The sequence below is a fragment of the Adiantum capillus-veneris genome, chromosome 11, assembly GCF_014529385.1.
Source record: "Adiantum capillus-veneris isolate H3 chromosome 11, ASM1452938v2, whole genome shotgun sequence".
Classification (NCBI taxonomy): Eukaryota; Viridiplantae; Streptophyta; class Polypodiopsida; order Polypodiales; family Pteridaceae; genus Adiantum; species Adiantum capillus-veneris.
In genome coordinates this window covers 58,388,176-58,403,677 of record NC_140941.1, presented here as the reverse complement: position 1 = coordinate 58,403,677, position 15,502 = coordinate 58,388,176, and the positions used below count along the sequence as shown (strand labels likewise).

Here is a 15,502-nt window from a genome sequence, read left to right as displayed (position 1 = left end):
TCTTAGGGAGGGAGTGATAAAAGACATTGAAAAAAGTAAGAACAAAAAAAAAGTATGATTATGTAAATATATGAGAAATGTAAAATAGGCCACCTCATGCCTGCGGGGCAGCCCATCCCCACCTTGCCTCCTTTTTCTTCACTGTTGCCCCGCCGTGTGTCCCTTTTCCTCTCCTCCACTCAAAAGGTCAACCCCCTCTCTCTTCCCCTTGTCCTTTCTCCTTTCTCTCTCCCCTCAAGCTACCCCACCTCTCACCAATAATGCACCCTAACTCACATGCAACTTACCCTATCTTCCAAAATAGTATACCCCACCCCCCCTTTCTCTCTCCTATCATATCCCATGACCCAAATACCCCTCCCTCTCTCTAAAGGGCGCCATGTCTCTTGTCTTGTAGCTAAATAACCTCCCCCACACTCACACACACTCAGTTTCACTAAAAAAAGGTGCCCACAGACCCATCCCCACCCGGTGGTTACCTGATTTTTCTTGTGTTCACACACATCTGCACACAGATTCACCTCTGAACACACTCCTCTCTCTCCCCTCTTCTAATTACTTTATTCTCCATGTCACCTCTCACTTTTTTTCATCAACCCATCTCTCTCTCTTAGTCTCTCTCTCATGAGACTGCTGTTCTGGCACATATACACACAGCCAGACAAGTGGGGCCCACAGTCACATGGCCTATGTAGATAATGATTTCTTCATTTCTAAATTCTAGAATTTCTCCCCCCCCTCCTCCCCTATATAAAGAGGGGTCACCATCACACAAAAACACACAACATCACAAAAGAACACACTATGCACTGTGTGTGCCTAGTGCACACACACACACCCACACCATCACCATCACCACAATCACCATGCTTGTCTTGAGCATGACCTCTACACCCTTGGCTATGGAAGATGAAGGGCAACTAAATGAAGGATGATGGCCATAATCCTCGTGCGAGTCTTCGCCATCAACGCGCACCTATCCGCCATGTGCTCTACCACTCTCTCCCTTCTCATTCCCCTACCCTATGCTCCCCATTTCATCGCCTCATTCTCTAAATAAAGCTTGAGGTTTTGTGAGTATGTTTTCTTGCAATGTTTTGCCCATGTGAGGTGTGCGGAATCGCCACCTAGTCTTGTGTTTTGGAGTGGGTTTGTGCATGTGTGAAGAGTGTGCGGATTCGCCATCCTTTTGTGATGCCTAAGTACTAAGCCACTATACCCCCTCCCTCACTCTCTCTCTCACTTGATCTCATTCCCTTTCCTTTTCATCATTACTCCCAAGCATCCATCTCTCTTGGATGAAAACTTTGTTATGGTGGTGTGTTGTTTGCGTCCTAGCCACTGAAGCTAGGTGGTGCCCCCTGTTTGCTTTACCATGACAGGCTCGAGGCGCGCCATTCGGTCCCCGGTGTTTTAGAGGCCATTGGGGTTCGAGGTTCGCTTTGCTCCCGTCAACACCTTCGAACATATTGTTTGGCATCTGCAAAAAGTGTTGGCCACCATATGCCTACCATTAAGATTGCTCTTGCAATGGTCTCACTAGGAAAGTGACCTCCAGCTAATCTAGCATGTGCTTGTTCTATAATGGGAATATATTCGTCTTCATTTGCACAAAGACGCAGATGTTGATCTTTACCTCTCCAATATAATTGGTTTCCAATAAGAACATAGTCTCTTGCTTCTGTTTCGATTGCTCTTTGACGGCGTTTACTCATATCCTCAAGAGATGTTTGGCTTGATAAGTAAGTAACTAGATAGTTACTCCACTTAGGAACAATTGATATTTGGAACAATGTCACATGAGGTATCGATGCTTGTTTTTGACATTGAGGACAATTTTTCACAAAAGAACTTACATCACTCCTCATAGTTGGCCAAAATACTCCAAGTCTCAAGATCCGTTGCATAGTTTGGTCTTCTACAAAGTGAAGTCCTACTATGGTAACATGTGCTTGACTTAGGCATTGGGTTTTCTCCTAGGATTAATGCATAAAAGCAATATTCCATCTCAATTTATTTTGTATAGCCTTCCATCTAGTAATTGATACATAGCCGATTTCTCAATTAATTTTATTGTAATACGAAGTGCTATTTGCGAATCCACTTGAGCTATGGTCATCAATGATACCATGTTTTCCGACCATCGAGGTATCATTTCCATGGAGAACAGATATGCATCTATTAGATCATCATCTACTCCCTTAGGTGGTTCTCCTAAAACAATCCTTGACAAATGATTTGCTCTTTGATGACTCGTGCCCTTTTTCACAACTACAGTGAAATCAAATTCCAAAAGAATGATGAACCATCTCTCTATTCTTCATGTGTTGTATGGATTGTTGACCAAGTACAATAAGGCTTGGTGGTCCACAAAGAACACAAATTTGTTTGCTAATAGGTAATGTCTATACTTTTTTACGACATAGATCATTCCTAATCCTTCCCTTTTGGTGGTTGTGTAGTTTTTCTCTGTCATATTCAACTGTCTACTAGCATAAGAGATAGGAAAATCAATTTTCTCGTCTCCTAGTTGAGCTAGGATACACCCAATGGCAAAATTGGAAGCATCTACATGTATGTGGATATCTTATTCCAAACTGGTGCTCTCAATATTGGAGCTGAACTGAGAGCTTACTTAAGCTTCATGAAGGATTCTTCACACTCATCAGTCCATTCAAAGTGTGTAATCAAGCTATACATGGGTTTTTCAATTATAGCGTACATGTAAATAAATTGTCTGTAATATCCACAATGTCGATGAAGATTTGAACCCCTTTGACTATTGTCGGTCTAGGCAAATTAGCAATAACATGAATTTTATCCATATCAGTAGCTATGCCATTTTTAGACACTATATGTCCAAGAAATTTTCCTTGTCTGCCCATGAATGTGCACTTTTCAAGATTTAAACAAATCCTATAAAGTCTATATTTTTTGAATACCTTTTTGAGGTGTTCAAAATGATCAGCTCGGATTGATGAATGTACACATAAGTCATCCATATATACTTCAAAGAAATTCCTAAGATATTCTTTAAAAGCATGGATCATCAATCTTTGAAAGGTGATAGGAGCATTAATTAACCCAAAAAGAATAACCCGATAGGCAAAAATACCCCATTCAGTTGCGAAGGTAGTTTTATGATGATCCCTTAGGGTCAACCAAAAGTTGATTGTATCCCAAGAAGCCATCTAAAAGGATACAAACTTCTTTTCCTACAACTCTTTCTAGAACATGCTCAGTGATTGAAAGAGGAAAGTTGTCTCTAATGGTAGCTGCATTGAATTTCTTGAGATTGACACACACCCTTAATTTTCCATTTTTCTTGGGTACTACCAAAATTGGAGACACCCAATCTATGTGTTCAATTTTATAAATGAATTTGGCTTCCTTTAGCTTTTGTATCTCTTCTTTGATCTTTCTGGCAAATGTTTCATTATATGTGTATGGCCTTTGTCTACTTGCTTTAACATCATCTCTCATCAGTACGGTATGTTGACAAATTTTTGGATCAACACCCTTGAGATCCTTATAAGACCAAGCAAAGATATCCCGGTATTGTTTCAGTAAGCTTAGCAAAATCTCTTCTTCTTCTTCTTCTCTAAGGTCATTTGCAATGTAGGTAGGTCTAGGCTCCTCTCGTGGTTTGGCCAAATCTATCTTTTTTTCATTTTTAGGTCCCTTGTAGGACTCACCTTGTTTTTGTAGTTCCCTGACAGGTTGTTTGACTATGATTTTTCGGTCTTGGAGAGTATATTTCTTGTAATGGGATGGAACACTCATTAAATCTTTACCTTCCTCCTCAGTGGTTTCCAATTCAGTTGCATATATCTCCTTCAGAGCTTTTTTTAACTCTTGATATTTCTTTCTTCGTTCAACTCGTGTCATGATTGAATTCTTATATTGGTATTTAGGTTTTGTTTGAGTTGCCTTTCTCATTTTTCTCAATGTTTTTGACATTTTTTTATTTTCGTTTAGAGGATATTTGCTAGTGATTTTGTCCTTGACACAATCATGTGCATCTATCTACATCAGGAACTGTGTTCTATTGGAGACTGATGGCATAGGTCTATCTTTCAAGTTTTTATTGTCTCTTTTTCGTCTATATCATTTCTATCTTCTCGGTTTCTGGTTTGGAAAGTCAAAAAACTTTTCCTCTCTTCCCTTCAGGAGTAATTTAGCTCTCACATGTTCTTTTTTTGACCCCAAATCATCTGAGGTAGCTGAATGTTCTTCTAACTCATTTGTTGCATCATAGTAGAGGTTTGAAAATACTTTTTGAGCTTTCATCAAGTCCTTGGATTCTTGAATTTCGTCTTCAATGTGAAGGGTTGAAATCATTTGTATAGGAATTATGTCATAGCCGTCCTCATTGCAAAATTGAGTAGGCACAGATGTATTTACACATACAATTATTGTTGCTAAGATTTGACTCCACTCAAATGGCTCAAACAAATGTTCTGTAAAGGGTTTAAGTACATAGGCTTCATCTATGAAATCCCTTTCTAAGATACATTCTTCTTGTTTTAAACTCTCGTTTTCTGAGGCTCCACACATCCAAATTTGTGTGTCTTTGTTCAACCAAGATGGAAGCTTAGTTTCAGCCAAAGAGACTAAATCAAATTCTTGTATGGGCGTTTTCATGACATCTCTATAAGTGTGATCTTTTAGATTCACCCTTGTTATCGATCCCACTTGCTTCAAGTACAGATAATTATTTTCCCAACCCTGGATGAGTTGTACTTGCCGCATGAAAAGTCTTCCCAAGATAATTTCGTAATTGAGTTTCTTTCCAAAGTTCACTATGGAAAAAGTGTGTTGATATTCAATGCTAGACCAATTAACTATCACTTTTTCAAGCAGTCCTAAGGGTCTTTTGATGTGTCCATCAGCAAATTGCAATTTCATTCGATTTTGTCTAATGGTTGGTTGCCCCCATGATTCCCATACTGCTTTCATGGCTATGGCTATGCCTGCCCCACTATCTAGTATTGCCATGGTTTCTATATCATTATATCGCACTGGAAGGGTTATGTTTCCTTCTTCCCCTTCGTAATATTCTCCGACTTTGTTCATTGGAAAAGATCGAACCTCTTTGTTATCCAATTTGTGTTTCAATTTTCCAAATTTTTTTGCAATTAGCCCTGTTATTCTCACCTTCTCCAGAGTTTTCTGTAGATCATTCCATAATATGGTCTGATTTTCAATAGTTCTCCTAAATTAAGAGTGCATTCAATGGGTATAGACATGATTGAATGGATGTTGTCTACTTCTAGGGTCTGTTCCGCTCTTTTTATCTGAGTGGTTTTACATAATATGGATTCATCTTCGTTATCTCCCAAGTAAGAGGATGGTGTTTTCAAAGTCAATGGTTTAGACATTCCTGAAGCTTCAGATCCACAATCCCCATACAAGGATTGTTCATGCATGTCCATATCAGGAGGTAGGTTATCTAACCAAACTTCCTCTATAGGAGTTGACATCAAAGTTAGGCTCCCATCACTAATGTCTCTTACCTTTTCCCATAAGTGTCATGGCCAGTCTCCTTCTATGAATAGAATTCCGTCTAAGGAATCTTTGTTGTTCGGCACTATAAGTTCTGGCTCTTTTGTTTCAAGATGGGGTTCTACCACCACTTAGAATTTTTCTTTACTGGTTCCTACCACAAGCTCCTCAGGTTTTGCCATACTCTCGAGCTTGGGTTTTTTTTTTTCCAGTATCTCTTGAGTAATTCTTACCAAATTTTGATAAGCTTCAAGCTTAGCTACTTCCATATCTAGGGAAAGATAGTTTTTCCATTTGTTTTCAATGTTTTGGCCTGCTTTAAGTCCCGCTTGGTAAGCTTCCAAGGTTGCGTTGATTGGCTCAAAAAATTTGTCTACCAAAATTGATCCTCCAGATTTCACAGTGGTTTCTTTGATTTCACTTCCAATTTCTTTCACTTTTTTCTAGAATAGTTTCTTTGCTTTCTCCTCGATTTCAGCCCTTTGTTTCTATTTTCTCAGCTCATACCTTTTTCTTCTTCTTCAATTGGTCTTTTGAGAGGAAATTTTAGTATTCTCCGAATCATCAAAGGAGTTATGTCTCTTTTTCTTAGCTTGGGCTCTGGTGATTACCTTGATCGGAACAATCGGTTCACTCTCAGATGAGCTACTAGGTACCACTTGGACTACATTCACTACTATTTTACCCTTGTTTAAAGGATTTTTTGGACAATCTTCAGGAAAGTGTCCTCCCTTTTTGCAACATTGTATGCAATAAGCTTCAACTGACTTAAGGTTCTTGCCAGGCTTTGGGCATTCGTTTTTCCAATGATCATCTGCACCAGAGTTATGACAGTTTTCAGTTCTTGGCTTCATCATGGATCTTACCATTGAAGGTCTAACACCTTGATTAGCTACATAGTACATAGGTGCAAGTTCTGGTGTAGTATAAGTCACAGGTTCTTCCATTGGTGGTGGATGTGAATTATACCAATCTCCTTCTACCATTACTGTAGATGGACTAGGCTCAGCATATGGTGTAACAGGAACTAGTGCTTGTTCATCTATGACTCCCTCTGAATACATGTACTTTATAGGCACTACATTATGTCCAGGATATGGAGGTTGTTGACCCAACACAGGTTGAGGTCTTTCCATACCCATCGGTGGTCTTTGAGTTGGGGCCATATTAGGCTGATATTTGTACATGGGTTGTCCTTGTGGCCTCATAGGCACGTATTGAACATTCCCATTATACTTTGGTTGGTAGTAGCATTCATTGGTCTCATGGTTGGTCCATTTACCCTTGATTGCACACAATTTATGTGTCCTAATTGGTTGTCCCTGTTGAGGTATCCCTTGCACTGGTACCCTCATAGGTGCTTTTTGCATGTTATTCATCATTTCATTCATCCTTTTGAGTATGTCATCTATGGCTGAAAGCGGTGCTACAGCAGCCGTTCCCACTTGTGCTTGTTTGGTTGAAGCTATTTTCTCGTTTTGGTTATCCTTAGGGACATCTTCTTCATTGAAAATATCACAATTGTCTCTTAAGTCAACAGCATCTGACACACACTCTTCTAGAGTCATATGCTTCTTACTATACAACATAGCATGAAGTTCTTTGTTTAGCAGTCCCTTTGGAAACAATGATACTAGTATTTCTTCTGTAGGTATCTCTAGCTCTGGGCATCTTGTAATGTATTGCTTCCGTATAGATTTCATCAATGTTTTTGTTTGAAGCTATATATTTGAGCTACCATATTATGTTTTGATCCTTGTTTTGGAACATACAACTACAAATCCTTGAGCTAATGTATTTAAGTCCATGATTGACCTTGGTGGAATGTTTTGGAACCATGTTAGTGCTTTTCCTTTTAATGTCACTTCAAATCCCTCAAATTGAGTATGGAAATTAAATATGCATTTAGCTCTCAACACTTGCTTAAAGCTTGGTAAGTAGTCATATGGATCCCCAGATCCACTTTATTTTCTGACGCATTTTTGAAAATCATTTGGTCTGACACGTCTATTTGGTTCAACTCCCAGTCTCCTGGCAGTTGGTCTTGTTCCGAGTCCTTCAAACCAGTCTGTTGGAAAGTGACTCATGTAGCCCTGGACTAGCTTTAGTGTCACCTGGTTTTCTTTGTGATGAGGTGGTTTCTAGTTTTTTAACATTACTCTCAAAAGATCTCTCGTGGAGTTCTTCTCTTGGAATAGTTTATGGTCCTTGGCCCAATATCCAATCCCTTATGGAGTATCCTTGGTATTTGGTTTGTTTTCAATCTCTTGGAAAACAACAAACAACTCATATCTAACTCAAGCTACACTCAAATGACTAAAATCACCAAAAGTCAATCGCTCATCGGCAAACATATCACATCCGTTACAGCATCAAACAACGTCCAAACATTACAAAAATTCTAGGACAAGTTTATAAGACCTAAGGACACATGCTTATGATCTCAAATCTCACTTTAGGTCAAGTGAAAAGATCACGAGTATAACCAGCAGTGAGATTTTTGACCTAGTCATGTTCGACCCAGAATGCATCTAAATGCTTAGCAATGATACCCCAATACCCCGCTTATACTTAGTTTTTTATTTTAAAGCTTAAATTACTACTTATGATGTAATTAGGACACGGGTCCATGACGCCAAAATCTACAAAATACCATGAAATTCTTACATCAATGGATAGAGCTCTTACATGCGGTTGCAACACAACAGACACAACTACAATGTGACAACCGAGAAGGGAGTAGGAAGCACAAGAAGGAGAGAAGTGAGTGTTGTTAGCTCACAATGTGTTTCTATTATCCAAAAAAACTTATAAAATTTGGCTTTTATACCTTAGCCAAGGGTTTTGGTGGTCAAAACTAAAATCTGGGAGCTCTATCTAAAGACAGGTTGATACAATCTGGAAGCTTGTAGCTTCGGATCTTCAATTATAATGTTTATCTAGAAAGTAGGAGTTACAGTATTCTTGATTCATCAAAATAATAAATGTTTTTACAATGTTTATCTAGAGAGTAGGAGTTACAGTATAACTAACTTATAATGCATAGTAAACTAGATCTTGTCTTTCAAATAGGTGTGAATGACTACCATTCCTTAAAAATTATGCTTTAAAATTTTTCCCTCCCATCCACCCTTTTGACTTATAGTGCAGGAAGATTATAGTAATATATTGCCAAGTATTTAATATAGGGTTTTAAATGTGAAATGATGCAATAATTGATCATGCCTCCTAGAGAAAATGGAGTGGCTGCTAATGCCAATGTCGGAATCGCACCTCAACCAACTATCATTGATCGTGACATCAACGCTATGCTTCGAAAGTCACAACTTGGAAACTTTAGCGGAGAAAGAAAAGATGTAGGCAAGGTTCTTGAGGACTGGATTGAGTGCATGGATGATTACTTTGATTTAACTCAATCTTCCGCTGAGAACAAGGCTAGCATTGCTAAGTTCAAACTTGAAAAGGCGGCCAAATGTTGGTGGAGAGATCATTGTATTGAGAACAACGTCGACCCTAATGCAACAACTTGGGCTTATCTTAAGGCAAAACTAAAGAAGAATTATCAAAACAGGGAGGAATTCCAAACGCCGAGCGAACCACTCCGAGCTAACACAAAACTGAGCAATTTTTGGCAAAGCACCTTGAATATAACCACATTGTATAATTGATGCAATTTAGGATTAAGTAAGAAAGCATCATCTCCATCATCTATTTCTATGCCTCCAACTTCATCTATGCATCTTATCCATCATCTATTTTTATAGCATCCAAACTTCACGTGTGCTTCCAAAATGTCAATGGATGCAGAGATGTATCGTCTGCAAGGGCCATAAAATGTTCTTTCAAAAAGCAAAATTGATCTCAAACATTCTACATTCCAACATCAGAGGACCAAGGATAGTGATATGCCTACACTCCCTTGCCCAGCGCCTAGAAGTCCTACGGTCTATTGCAAAAGCGGCAATGATGATGATGAGGCGACATGAGTGGTAGCCTCCTTGACAGTGGACTTAGCACCGGCAATGACCTTCATCTTGGTTAGGATGGCAACATGCTGGAGGAGAGATATTAATGGCAACAGGGATAAGACTAGGAGGGTGAGGGCCACAACGTCACCAAATGCAAGCTTGTAGGCACTCACAAATGACATCCAGCCAGATCCAGTGATGCGATCACCAGTCCGACTCACCACGCTCCTACTTGCGCCATCTCACCATCTACTCGAGTTGCCCCTCCTCCGATGATACCAATATTACATGGATAATTGCATGCTCAATTAATATGTCCGCCACTGCATGCTCCCATGCTGGAGGAGAGGAGTGTCTTTGAGGGCCACAACATCACCACATCATGCAAGCTTGTAGGCAGTTACAGATGACATCTAGCCAGAAAAATGATGAGGTCACCACACCCTTATAGCTTGCGTCCACTCCACCGTTTCACCATCCACACCTGGTCGCCTCCCATTACACACATACCTGCATGCTCAGATCACTCCTTCTACAAGACTTACCAGCTATCATTCTTATGAGATGGCACATCTATCGTTCTTGTTCGCAAAGACACCTTCCTCACTCACAAATTACTCCCATGCACCCCTTTCAAAGCGTGTGTCAATTGATCAGGCCCCCTACAAGCTCGAACTGTCCTCGAGTTGCATGTAATTGGTTGCCCATGCTAGTTGGGTGAGCTTTCTCCTCTTTGCACTATCTAAACCTCCCTTATCCTCTAGAAAATGTATGTAGTTCCAGTTTCTTTATAATCTGGTGGCTCCTCTGGCCTCCCTTCACAATCTCCTCTTCAGTGCTACTTCCCTCCTGTCGGTTTCCTTCCCCCATAGCTAGCTCTCAGTGCTCCAAGCCTCAGATCTCTTCACATACCAGCGTGTCTTTGCTCTGGCTGGCTCATGATGCCAAAGCCTTATAGTTACGAGTTTTCATGCTTATGAGATACCTCACCCTCACCTCTTGCTGTAGAATTTAGAGAGAGAGAGAGAGTGAGAGAGATCATCCAGACATTGCTTCCAATGACATGGTTAATGCATTGCTTGCAATTAACAGAGGCCAAAATGTTGAGGAGCACAGTGAGCATGCATGGGCACATTAAAGCAGGGCTCCGATCTTAGCTTGCGAGGCTGTAAGTTAGCAGGTTCATCCTATTTGTGTGCTGCGAGGTCAACATGGACTTCGTGCACACAGACGCATTCGTAATATTTGAAACGACATTTTATTAGATTCGTTTGTCGAATTTATATTGTGAATGTAATTTACGAAAGAAACCTGAATGTAGCCATCCACGCCGGTGTGGATGGCTACAGGTAGTTTCATTTTCTACAAAAGTAGTAAGTATGTCAGGTCGATTATGAAAAATGTGGTGAAGACATGGATAGAACTCTGTTCAAGACTCCTTTACAATGGGGTAATGGGGTAGTTCGTATCCTCGTGTTGATGCAAAGCCTTGCAGTGTCGTCCAGCGCACAAGAGATTGGGGGAGTTTTGGCGGACACGTCGAATTTCCTGGATTCTGGGCTCGCTACGTTGGGTGCTTTGAGCACCTGGACCAACGCCGTTGTGAGAGCCAGATTGGACTTCGAATGCACTTTGAGGGAGGCCACTTACGTGCACCTATTACACGCTGCAACTCTCGTCGGTGGAGTCCATCTAGGCGTTCATAGCAAATGCTGATGTGTTAGTTGTCACTTATACCCTTTTCACTATGGGGGAATGCAAGTTGATCGACAAGGCCCTAGCATGGTGGTTGGTAAACAATACGGAAGCCATGGTGGAGATAATTTGCTGCAAATGGTACAATGACGCAACTTCGGAGTGCGACGGCAACCCTGTAGCCGAGCCACATGCATGCGGGTGCTTGCTCATACCCTCAACTTTCGTCGATCGGCATTCTCTGTGGGAGCGAGATGTACACAGGTGCAAGTCTCACGATGATGGCACGCAGCAGTACGCTGTGGTGTACTATCGAGATTGCGTGATGTCAAACTGCCACGGCCTCCTGTCGCCAGAGGGGAGAGACCGGGACCGGGACTACTGGGAAGCCATTTCTGACTGTTTGACCGCACTTGCTTGCGAGAACACAGGAGGCATCATTCTGGCTGATGCGGATTTAAACATGGCCACTATTCTCTTCTCCGTCGATCTGCCATATCTGGTGATGAGCAAGCAAGGAACGCGCAGACAGCTCTATTTGACGTGCTGGACGACCCCAAGCAATTTGGCAGTGCCGAGTTTGAGAAGGCACCCTCCGACAACAGTTCCGTGAGGTATGGGGTCCTGTGCCTTATGGAGATATTCATCCAGCTTGCGCTGGTGGTCACTCTGCACTTGGATGCTTTCAGTGCAGGGCTAGCAGCGAGGCGTATCATGCGATCGTATGTTGGGGATGCTAGCGGCACAGGCTCCACGCTAAATCTTCTCTTTCCCAAGATGTATGTAGGAGCTGATTTGAGGCTCTTTACTACAGGGTTTCCCATAGGGCACTACAGCTTGTGGCGGCTTATGATCATCTTGGCAATTTGAGGAATAGGTCCAGTTGTAGTTCTAGCTCTGTGGAGCTACTTCATTCTTAGTGGAGACCAGACACTCCTCTATTCTAGGGCTTACACGAAGCGTCCGGCCTCCTGGGCGGTGTGGTACAGTGCCGCCGTCGCTGTCCTGGAGACCCTAACAGGTTGCACCATTTGTTACTATTTGTACGCCCTATCCTCAGCTGCAGAGTGCGTCAATTGACAAGAATGTTAGGAAGATACGTTTTGTCGTCCATGTGGCAGCAGTGGATGAGGAAGAGGGATCAGCAGCTTGACGAGTCGGGCGGATCAGGTGGGGCGGTCAAAGTCTTTATCTCGAACCTCTCTCTGGAGGCTGGGTGGCGCATGCATATGTTATTCTCTCCTCCTTTCTGATGGAAACCACCCACAGATGGTCTGACACCTCTGCCTCTCTCTGTCTCTCTCTCACAGCTTGTTTGAGAGTCGGTGGGTGGCTCTCGCTTGAAGATACAAAAACGTAACATGATCTCCTTTCATTGTAAAAAACACACTAGAGAAGGGAAAGAAAATAATTGGAGAGATGAATCTTCATGGGCATGTTCCATTGCAAGATGCTAGTTGTTCATTAATCCAACTTTTTGATTATCTAGTGATAGGAAAAGACGCGATAGCTTGGTTACAATGAAAACATTACCCTTGTTTTGTTGCAAAGATGATACGGTAGGGTGGGTGGCAAAGTATACTCATTCATAAGTCATTTCTTTATGGTCCTTCACCATATTTCTTTTGGCTATTTTGATTTCCTGGATGATTTCACTGAGTAAAGCATGTTTTTACTTTTAATGAAAATTCAATCAACATCACGGATATAAAGCGTTTCAAGCCATGGTCATTGTTTTTGTGATGGTCGTGCAAATATTCTATGATCGTCAAGGGGAATAAGAGAGGTGCAAGTCCAATTGAGGAGAGGAAGCAACTTTTCTAGATCCAGGAAGTATGACCAATTGATTCATTTATGTGACACCAAATACTTAGTTTGGCTCTGACTATACATTTTTTCTTTAGGGATTCAAGGGCCAACTAACTCTCTCTCTCTCTCTCTCTCTCTCTCTCTCTCTCTCTCTGCTCGCTCGGTTATGTCCTTGCTCAAAAATATTCGCTCACCATATGGTAGGATCATTCCGATCGTATGAATGAGTTTCTAGATTATACGTAGGGAACCAAGGATCTCGAATCATACTATCAACATTCCTTGACCCTTGTCAAGTATGCTCTAGCGGGGATTCCTCGGAAAGTCAAAGTGGCACAATTCATGTAAGGCCTACATAATCCTTGAAGACTAGATGTTAGAGCCTTTGACTTACAAACTTTTCGAATGTCGTTGATGTGGGAAAACCCATCGTAATTAAATATCAAAATGATAGTAAAATACCTCGACTAGAGGATGAGACTAGATCTTCACTTTCTCAAACTCGAGAAGCCATATTACGTAGGAGGGCTATAAGAGATCACCTTTGCTTCAATTGTTTGTAGCATGACCATATGTCTCAAGATTGTTAGTTTAATGATTCAAAAGATTATGACCTTGCAAGGCAAAATGATGTTGAAAGTACGGACACTACGAGGAACTCTAAAAATTCACAATCTAGACCTAATACTACACAATAGAATTTGTATCAAGACCAGAGACCACCTCAGAACCAGGGGAATTTCAGACCTGGGAATTCAATCTTTACAAGAATTGGACAACCCAATAGACTACCTCGTTCAAGACAAAATCAACAACCTCAAGGAGGAACCCAAGCCAATAGAACTCAGAATGCTTGAGGTGGAAGAAATCCATCAAATGTTTGTGTCCATGCAGCCACTACAGATGAAGGAGAAAATGAATAACTTTCGGTGCCTTTTGGACTTGCTAATGCTCCATCATTATTTAATACTGTGGCAACCAAAATCTCTTCAGGACAAGATTATAATTGAACAATGAAATAGTCAATTTAGCTTATTTTTATAGAAGGTTTTGAACTTACTAATTTCTTATTCATGTTGAGATGAGAACATCTCAAATTTTTCGAGTGTGGGAGGATGTAAGATTCTCAATTTTTGGGTCTCTTTGTTGTTCTATAGCGAAAAGCAAGGTTGTTTTTATGTTATTGTAGGGCAAACGACCAAACGATCATTTGATTCAATTTTGGAAAAAAACCACTTTTTTAGCTTTTTGTGATTTTCGGTGCTTTCTTGCAAAAAGCAAAGCCGGATCCTTGAACTGCGAGTCCGGAAAAGCTATGGTTCAATTTTGTAAAAATCTGCTTTTCGGACGCTTTTCACACTATTTTTAGCTTTTTCATGCTTTTTAGTGAAAAGCACCCCACTTTCTTATTCTAGTGGACGTGCTTTTCTTTTCACGCTTTTTGTGCTTTTTGATGCTTTTTAAAAGTAACGTCCTTTTTAGGATAACATAATTATAAAAATATTATTTTTAGTCATTGTCGGGTTTAAAAACGATCATTCGATGAAAAAAAGAAATTAACGATATTTTTACAGGAATAAGTTTTATAAAAAGCAACATCGTAAATACGTCGACACAGTACGGGAAAATCATAATAATGTTGGGACATCACGATGCAACATAGTCTAGTAATGGTCATATTAGTTACTTTCTATTGGCCTACCATGAAAGCAAACACACAAGAGTATGTTTCTAAATGTGTGATATGCCAAAAGACGAAGTTTGATAGAGGGAAGCAACCTGAATTGCTTCAACCTTTTCCAATCCCTAATTCATCATGGGAGAGCATATCCATGGATTTTATCTTTGGATTGCCTAAGTCTATCCATGGGAATACAGGAATATGGACGATAGTAGACACCCGGGGAGGTCACCTAATACAAATGTAACCTATCACGTGAGTGCACTAGAAGGGTATTTAAAGTTCTTGAAACTTACAGAAATATATATATACAGAAGAGTATTATTTTTTCAAATTTAAAAAAAACTTTCATATTTTAAAAGAAAAGGGTACATTATATTCCTATCAAAATTCACAGATAAGAGGTTTAACAAACATGTCTTGAACGCACGTGATATGGCAGTTTTACACATAGTGAACCCCCCAAGAGTAGACAGGTTCAGTAAACAAGCTCATTTTATACCTATCAAAAAGACTATCAAAGCCCATCAAATGGCAACCCTCTTCATTTCACAAATCTTCAAGTACCATGGCTTGCCAATGTCCATAGTGTTGGATAGAGATCCTAGAATGACCAGTAATTTCTGGAAGGGTCTCTTTGAGAATTTAGGAACAAGGCTACATTTCTCTTTGGCCTATCACCAGCAAACGTATGGCCAAAGTGAAATATCTAACCTAACAATTCTCGATTCACTAAAAGCCTATGTAATGGAAGTAGATCAAAGATCCCAATGGGAGAAGTACTTACCCTTACTGGAGTATGCCTACAATAACATTGTAGATACTTCCACGGGAAAAGCACCTT

General features: G+C 40.6%; 1 pseudogene; it reads left to right on the top strand.

The window, feature by feature from the left end:
* Nucleotides 1-10,880: 10,880 nt before the first annotated feature.
* Nucleotides 10,881-12,472, top strand: LOC147447289 (uncharacterized; annotated as a pseudogene).
* The last annotated feature ends 3,030 nt before the right edge of the window (nt 12,473-15,502 follow it).